We start from the raw sequence: 8,072 nt of genomic DNA, 5'->3' as shown, positions 1-8,072 counted from the left end.
GCCCCAACAGAAAGGAAAAGAGTTCTGCTGTTGCTTCTTAAGTCCTCTGTGGGAGACAGAAAAATGGTGTTAGTAGCACATAAGATCAAAGAGGAATTATAATATTTATTCTTGATTTAGTTGCTATCAGTTTATGACCATGGATAAATTTCCTAACCACCCTGAGTCCCAATTTCCTCATTTTTAAAGTGTGATTTATGACTCCTTTGCTTACCTCAAAGGATATTGGGGAAATAAATGAAATGTGCATAGGAGCATTCATGGATACCTATGTAACAAGCCTGCATGTTCTGCACATATACCCTAGAACTTAAAGTATAATAAATAAATTTTGAAAAAAACAAGTAAAACATTTTCCAAAACCAAAGTATTTCTAGAATTACCAAGATTGTAACTTACATACCATTGATATAACTAGGTCTTCTCTGACCCCACAGACTGCTCACCCACACAGACTGTACTGTCATAGCACCCATAAAGACCTTTATGGTCGTTTGGCTTGTTTATTTTTTCCCACAGGGCTGTGAGAGCCATGGGGGCAGAATTCGTGACTTTTAGGTCCATTATGTTCACTGTTAGGTCCATTATGTTCTTGGCTCCGTGGTCAGAACTTGGCACAGAGCCTGATATATGGTAGTCATGAAATATATGAATTTAGAATACGTAATGGAGGTTAGCTGTATCACATATTGCTGTTATTACCTCTCTGTCTCCTTCATACCCTTTCACCTCCAATTGAAGTGCTGGTACACTCCAGTGCCCTAGCCCCTCTCAATGCCTCTTCTGACCCAGCACTCTGTCTGGTAATATATTTCCAAAATTTCAAATGTCTTCCATAGCTGTATTTATAGCCCAGACAGGCCCTCAAGATTTAGGTCAAGAATAACCCACCACCTACCTGTTGAACGTCACCACTTGGAATTCGCACAACTACCTCAAACTCGACCTGTTCAAAATGAACTCACACATTCCCTCCATAATGGACTCCTTTTTAAGTTTTCACGGATTCCATTGATGATACTACCTTTCTCAAGCTTCTCAAGCTTGAGCCCCAGTTATCCCTGAAGTCTGAATGAAGTCACCCACTTGGGCTTGTAAAGTTCACTTTTGAGCTTCAGTTTCCCCATCCATAAAAATGAGGAAGCTAATGAATAGCTGTTATATATAAATACTATAGCTATTATATATAATATATATATTTAATACATATACTCAGTATTACATGAAGAAACTGAAGGAGTAAGCCATCCACCCTTCTGGGTAAGCACATTCCAGGTAGAGGGAGGAGCAAGTGCAAAGGCCCTGAGGTATCATGTACTCAGAGTATTGGAGGAACTTCCAGGAAGTTAGAATGGCTGTAACAGAGTGAGAAAGGAGGGTATATGGTAGAAAATACATATATGGGAGTTTATTAAGGAGTATTAACTCACAGGATCACAAGGTCCCACAATAGACTGTCTGCAAGTTGAAGGGCAAGGAAGCTAGTCCAAGTCCCAAAACTGAAAAACTTAAAGACCAATCTTCAAAGGCAGAAAGCATCCAGCACAGGAGAAAGATGTAGGCTGGGAGGCTAAGCCCGTCTAGACTTTTCATGTTTTTCTGCCTGCTTTTATATTTTGGCTTTACTGGCAGCTGATTAGATGTTGCCCACCCAGATTAAGTGTGGGTCTGCCTTTCTCAGCTCACTGACTCAAATGTTAATCTCCTTTGGCAACACCCTCACATACATATAGGATCAATACTTTGTATCCTTCAATCCAATCAAGTTAAGACTCAGTATTAACCATCACAAGTCCATCCCTTGTCAACTTTAACCCATACACATCTCCTGAGGTCATACGTAATTTTCAAATAAAGACAATAATAAGGTCATAATTATGCCTAACATAATATAACTATCCTTCATACAACCAGAAATGCACCAATCACCAACCCAAATGCTATTACATAAATTTAACAATACTTAAATGCTGATATGAAGTCAATAAATCTTACGTCACATGATGAAAAAGAAAATAAATGAAGCTATTTTCTTTTTTTTGAGACGGAGTTTCGCTCTTGTTACCCAGGCTGGAGTGCAATGGCGCGATCTCGGCTCACCGCAACCTCCGCCTCCTGGGTTCAGGCAGTTCTCCTGCCTCAGCCTCCTGAGTAGCTGGGATTACAGGCATGCACCACCATGCCTAGCTAATTTTTTTGTATTTTTAGTAGAGATGGGGTTTCACCATGTTGACCAGGATGGTCTCAATCTCTTGACCTTGTGATCCACCCGCCTCGGCCTCCCAAAGTGCTGGGATTACAGGTGTGAGCCACTGTACCCGGCCCATGAAGCTATTTTCTTAGTACAAACGTATACATGCACAAACATGTTTTTAACAAAAGGAGGAGGAAATACTTATGACAATTACAATCATTTCTGTAACTGGTCACTTGGTCGTAGCTGGTATTGATGACTACCTTCTGCTGTTACCCATTTTGTATTACCTTTGCCTTCAGCAAGCATCTCAGAAGGTCAGGGCTTTTTTTCTTGGTGGAGTAACCCAAATCTTTATTCCTGAAGTGTCTGGGCCATTTGTAGTCCTGCCTGGATTGGGCTGTGGTAGTTTCCCATTGATGTTAATCACAGGGCATGGTAATACTAAGAGATGCCCTAATGGATCTCCTGTATTTCATGCATATTCTTTCTTACCTTCCTTGTGTAATAGTAGACTGATTGCATCTTGATAGTCTGGGTCAGTCACCCCAGCCAACACTGTAACTCTCTTCTTAGCCTGTTGACTTAAAGGTAGAAGGAGCCCAAAGTATCCAGGTGGCAATCTTAACTTCCAGTTTAATGAAATTGTTGTGTTTTCTGGTGGCAGCATTCCTCCCTCTGGAACTAAGACCTCTAGGCCAGCAGAATATAATGTCGTGGTAACAGGAAGCAAAAATTTTGCTAGTGGATCACTAGGGGTGATGGCAAGTGGTGCCCTTTCCACTTCCACCCCTTGATTCCTGGACCTCGGAATCCTGGCTATGGGGGAAATAGTACCATTTGCTGGATGCCAATTGAGAGCATACATGGCTTTCTGGAGAACTTTGCCCCAGCCCTGCAAATTATTGCCACCTAGTTGAAATTGTAATTGTATTCAAAAGGCCATTCCACCATTCTATCAATTCAGCTACTTCAGAATGATGGGGAACATGGTAAGACCGGTGAATTCCATGAGCATGAGCCCACTGCCACACTTTAGCTGTAAAGCAAGTGAGTGCCTTGGTCAGAGGCAATGTTGTGTGGAATACCATGATGGTGGATAAGGCATTCCATGAGTCCATGGATTGTAGTCTTGGCAGAAGCATTGCAGGCAGGATAGGCAAACCCATATCTGGAGTAAGTATCTATTCCAGGAAGGACAAACCTCTGCCTTTTCTATAATGGAAGAGGTCCAATATAATCAACCTGCCACCAGGTAGATGGCTGATTACCCTGAGGATTGGTGCCATATCCAGGGCTCAGTGTTAATCTCTGCTTCTGGCAAATTGGACACTCAGCAGTGGCCATAGCCAGATCATCCTTGGTGAGTGGAAGTCCATGTTGCTGAGCCCATGAGTAACCTCCATCCCTGCCACCATAGCCACTTTGTTCATGGGCCTATTGCACAGTCACGGGTGGTTGGGGAAAGAGGCTGAGTGGTGTCCATAGAATGGGTCATGCTATCCATTCAATTATTAAAATTCTCCTCTGTGGAGGTCACCTGTTGGTGAGCATTCATGTGAGATACAAATATCTTCACAGTTTTTGATCACTCAGATAGGTCCATCCACATACCTCTTCCCCAAATTTCTTTGTTACCAGTTTTCCAATCATGCTTCTTCCAAGTCCCTGACCATCAAGCCACACCATTGGCTACAGCCCATGAATCAGTATATAAGCATGCATCTGGCCATTTCTCCTTCCATGCAAAGTGCACAACCAGGTACACTGCTTAAACTTCTGCCCACTGGGAAGATTTCCCTTCACTGTAGTCCTTCAGGGATGTCCTAGAAAGGGACTATAGTGCTGCAGCTGTCCACTTTTGGATGGTGCCTGCATATCGTGCAGAACCATCTGTAAACCAGACCCTAGTCTTCTCTTCCTCTATCATATGGATCATATGGATCCATGATCATATGGAACTCCTCATGGAGCCATCGGTGCAGGCTGGAAGAGAGAAGGAAGGGTGGCAGAAGTGGAGACCGTGGGCATTTGATCCCCTTCCTCGTGTAACTTACTTGTGTTTTCAGGACGTACTTGAGCTCAATCATGTATATACCACTTCCATTTGATGATGAAATGTTGCTGTGCATGACCCACTTCATGGCTAGATGGGTCAGAAAGCACCCAGTTTATGATAGGCACTTTGGGTCATACGGTGCCTTGATGATCCATAGTCAAATGTTCAGTTTCCACCAAAGCCCAGTAATGGGCCAAGAGCTGACTCTCAAAAGAAGAGTAGTTATCTGCAAAAGATGGCAGGGCCTTGCTCCATAATCCTAGAGGCTTCCACTGTGATTCACTTATGGGGGCTTGCCAAAGGCTCCAAATAGCATTTCTATCTGCCACTGACACCTCAAGCACCATTGGATCTGCTGGGTCATATGGCCCAAGTGGCAGAGCAGCTTGCACAGGAGCCTGGACTTGTTGCATGAGCCTTCTTCTGTTCTGGACCCCACTCAAAACTAGAGCCTTTCAGGTCACTTGATAAATGGGCCAGAGTAACACATCCAAATGAGGAATGTGTTGCCTCCAAAATTGAAATAGGCCCACTAGGCATTGTGCCTCTTCCTTGGTTGTAGGAGAGGCTAAATGCAGCAACTTACTCTTCACCTTAGAAGGAATATCTCAACAGGCTCCACACCACTGGATCCCTAAAATTTTACTGAGGAGGAAGTTTCTTAAATTTTAGTTGAATTTATTTCCCATTCTCTGGCACATAAATGTCTCACCAATAAGTCCAGTGTGTTTGCTCACTGGATCCAATCAGCATAATGTCATCAATATAATAGATTTGTGTGTTATCTTGTGGAAGCGAAAAGTGATGAAGATTGCTCCAAATGAGATTATGACACAAAGCCGGACAGTTCATATACCCCTGAGATAGGATAATAAAGATATATTGCTGGCCTTGGCAGCTGAAGGCAAATTCTTTCTGGTGGACCTTCTGGACAGGAATGGAGTAAAAGGCAGTTTCCAAATAAATGGCTGCATACCAGGTACCAGGAGATGTGTTAATTTGTTAAAGCAATGAAACCACATCTGGTACAGCAGCTGCAATTGGAGTTAGCACTTGGTTAAGCTTACAGTAATCCACTGTCATTCTCCAAGATCCATCTGTCTTCTGCACAGGCCAAATGGGAGAGTTGAATGGGGGTGTGGTGAAAATAACCACCCCTGCATCTTTCAAGTCCTTGATGGTGGCACTAATCTCTGCAATTCCTCCTGGGATGCAATATTGTTTTTGGTTTACTATTTTTCTAGCTAGAGGCAGCTCTAATGGTTTCCATTTGGCCTTTCCCACCATAGTAGCCCTCACCCTTCCAGCGAGGGAGCCAAAGTGGGGTTTCTTCCAGCTGTTAAGTGTGTCTATACCAATTATGCATTCTGGCACTTGGGAAATGATAACAGGATGAGTCTGGGACCCACTGTAAGTCAGACCTGAGCTAAAAGCCCATTGATTACCTGGTCTTCATAAGCCTGTACTTTAACTGGAGGACCACAGTGATGTTTTGGGTCCCCTGGAATCAATGGTCAGCTCAGAGCCAGTGTCCAGTAGTCCCCAAGAGTGTGATCATTTTCCTTTCCCCAATGCACAGTTTTTCTGATAAAAGTCCCGAGGTCTCCTGGGGGAAAGATGGGAGAAATATCAACAGCATAAATTCTTGCTAGTGTATTGGGGGTCTTTCCTTAACAGGGCCCAGCCTTCCATTCATTCAAGGGATTCTGGGTTAGTGAATTGACTCAAGTCTGGAAATTGACTGAGGGGGTGTGATTCTCTGTTTTTATAATTCAAATTCATGTTTTTCCACTTGACTTGGATTTTTTTTTTTGCTTATATAAATTAAGTAGGAATGCAGTAGGCTTCCTATCAATTTCACTTCTAGGAACACCATGATTAGCCAATGCCAAAGCTCTGCATGAATCAGAATGTTCTGATTGCTGCATTGCCTCCACTCAGTGAGTCTCCACTCAGCGAACCTCCATTATGCTGTTCCTTATGGTAGCTACACCCACCTTGACTTTGATGTTTGAGTGCTGCCACTTGGCCTCTGCCACCTTGAGATCCAATTTTATTCCCATTGTACTTAAATTTTGTAGTCGAGTGACTGTGGTTCCCACTGTTAGATATGACATACAGAGAAGAGAAATTACAGGGATTTTAAAAGATGCAGGTGCTGCCCTCACAAATCTCTTTTGCAAAGCATTGGTCAAGGGTATATCTTCTGGACCCTCTCAGCAGGGATGAGTAGGTCTAAAGTGAGTAATATACTCCATGATCTCAACCTCCCTATGCCTTTGGATCCTTCCTCTACATTAAACTAGGAAGATCAGGCATTTCCAGCTCACTCGTAGTGGACCATCTTTTAATTCATATTTCAGCTAACCAAGAAAATAAACTATTAGAAACTTTTTATACTCCCCAAGTTGAACATTAAATAAAGAGTTCCTACTTAGTGGGCCCAAATCAATAAATGCAGCCTGGTCCAATTATATGTTCCTTCTATTATCCCACACCCTTAGTATCCATTCCCATGCCTGTTCTCCAGATTTTTGCTTATATAAATTAGAAATCAAGCAGTTCTTTTTGAGTGTAGCATACCTCCTCATGGGTCACACTCTAAACCTCACCTGTAGGGGTGCACTGGAACTCTAGTTATATGTCTAGAAGCAAATAGGGGTGTTGGGGTGGCTCCTGAAGAGAATCAACATTATCTTAGCTGGCAACTGCCTTAGGGGAGGCCATCACTGTTGCTTCAGGCAGCGCAGGGTTTATATCCTTGGACACATGTGGAAAGGCTGATGGTAGCATGGGTCAGGGAGGGGATGTTGCCACTACTGGGGATGGGGAAGCTGTTTCTTCTGGCAAAAATGGTTAATCAGAGTTTACAAGCTCAGTGTCCCCAGTTTCATCAGGGTCCTTCCACGCATCCCCATTCCAAGTTTCAGGGGCCCATTATTTCCCAGCCAGTGCCCTCACTTTAACAGTAGATACCTGGCAAAACTGTGCTTGCACCTTTCCTTGCAGGTCAGCCACTCACATGGGTCTGTAAGGTCTTACCCATGAGGAGGTAAGACCTTGTGTCTGATTTTCCACAATTTCAGCTCTTTTTGTATAGGAGATAAGACTCTGACTGAGGGCAATCTTAGATTTGAGGCTCAGTATCTGCTTCTGAAGCTGGGAGTTAGAAAACCTGAGTTCATAATTTTCTTTCATCACTTTAGTCAGTGAAATTAGGAGCTAGCTTCATTATGTTTCTTCATTCTCCACATATGATCAAAGCTGTTATATATAGAGTCACTGAACTCCTTGCCTCTTACATGCATTGAATCAGGAGTGTCAAATGCATTTATTTTGCATAACTCTCTAAACAGTTAAAGCCAAGGACTATCAGTGCTCTCCATAGCATTATAATTAGAGTCCTTAGCATTTTTGTGTCTTAATATTAAGCAGCCATCTCCAGAAACCCCAAAATCAAGGAATGAACTCCACCCTTAATATTCTGTTCTTCTAGAACCACCTTGGTACCAAAATCTGTATTAGTCAGAGTTCTCTAGAGGGACAGAACTTATAGGATATCTATATCTATCTATTTATTTATCTATAAAGGAGAGTTTATTAATAAGTATTAACTCACAGTATCACAAGGTCCCACAATAGATGGTCTGCAAGCTGAGGAGCAAGGAAGCCAGTCTGAGTTCCAGAGCTGAAGAACTTTAAGTCTGCTGTTTGAGGGCAGGAAGCATCCAGCACAAGAGAAAGATGTAGGCTAGAAGGCCAAGCCAGTCTAGCCTTTTCATGTTTTTCTGCCTACTTTTATATTCTGTCTGCACTGGC

General features: G+C 42.8%; 1 pseudogene; it reads right to left on the bottom strand.

The window, feature by feature from the left end:
- Window positions 1-414: 414 nt before the first annotated feature.
- LOC135278095 (uncharacterized) lies at window positions 415-5,792 on the bottom strand (annotated as a pseudogene).
- Between the last annotated feature and the right edge of the window lie 2,280 nt (window positions 5,793-8,072).

The sequence above is a fragment of the Aotus nancymaae genome, unplaced genomic scaffold, assembly GCF_030222135.1.
Source record: "Aotus nancymaae isolate 86718 unplaced genomic scaffold, 86718_ANA_hifiasm-v0.15.2.pri h1tg000036l, whole genome shotgun sequence".
NCBI classification, from domain to species: domain Eukaryota; kingdom Metazoa; phylum Chordata; class Mammalia; order Primates; family Aotidae; genus Aotus; species Aotus nancymaae.
Note: the sequence above shows the minus strand (reverse complement) of the source record. Positions and strands in the feature narration are given on the sequence as shown.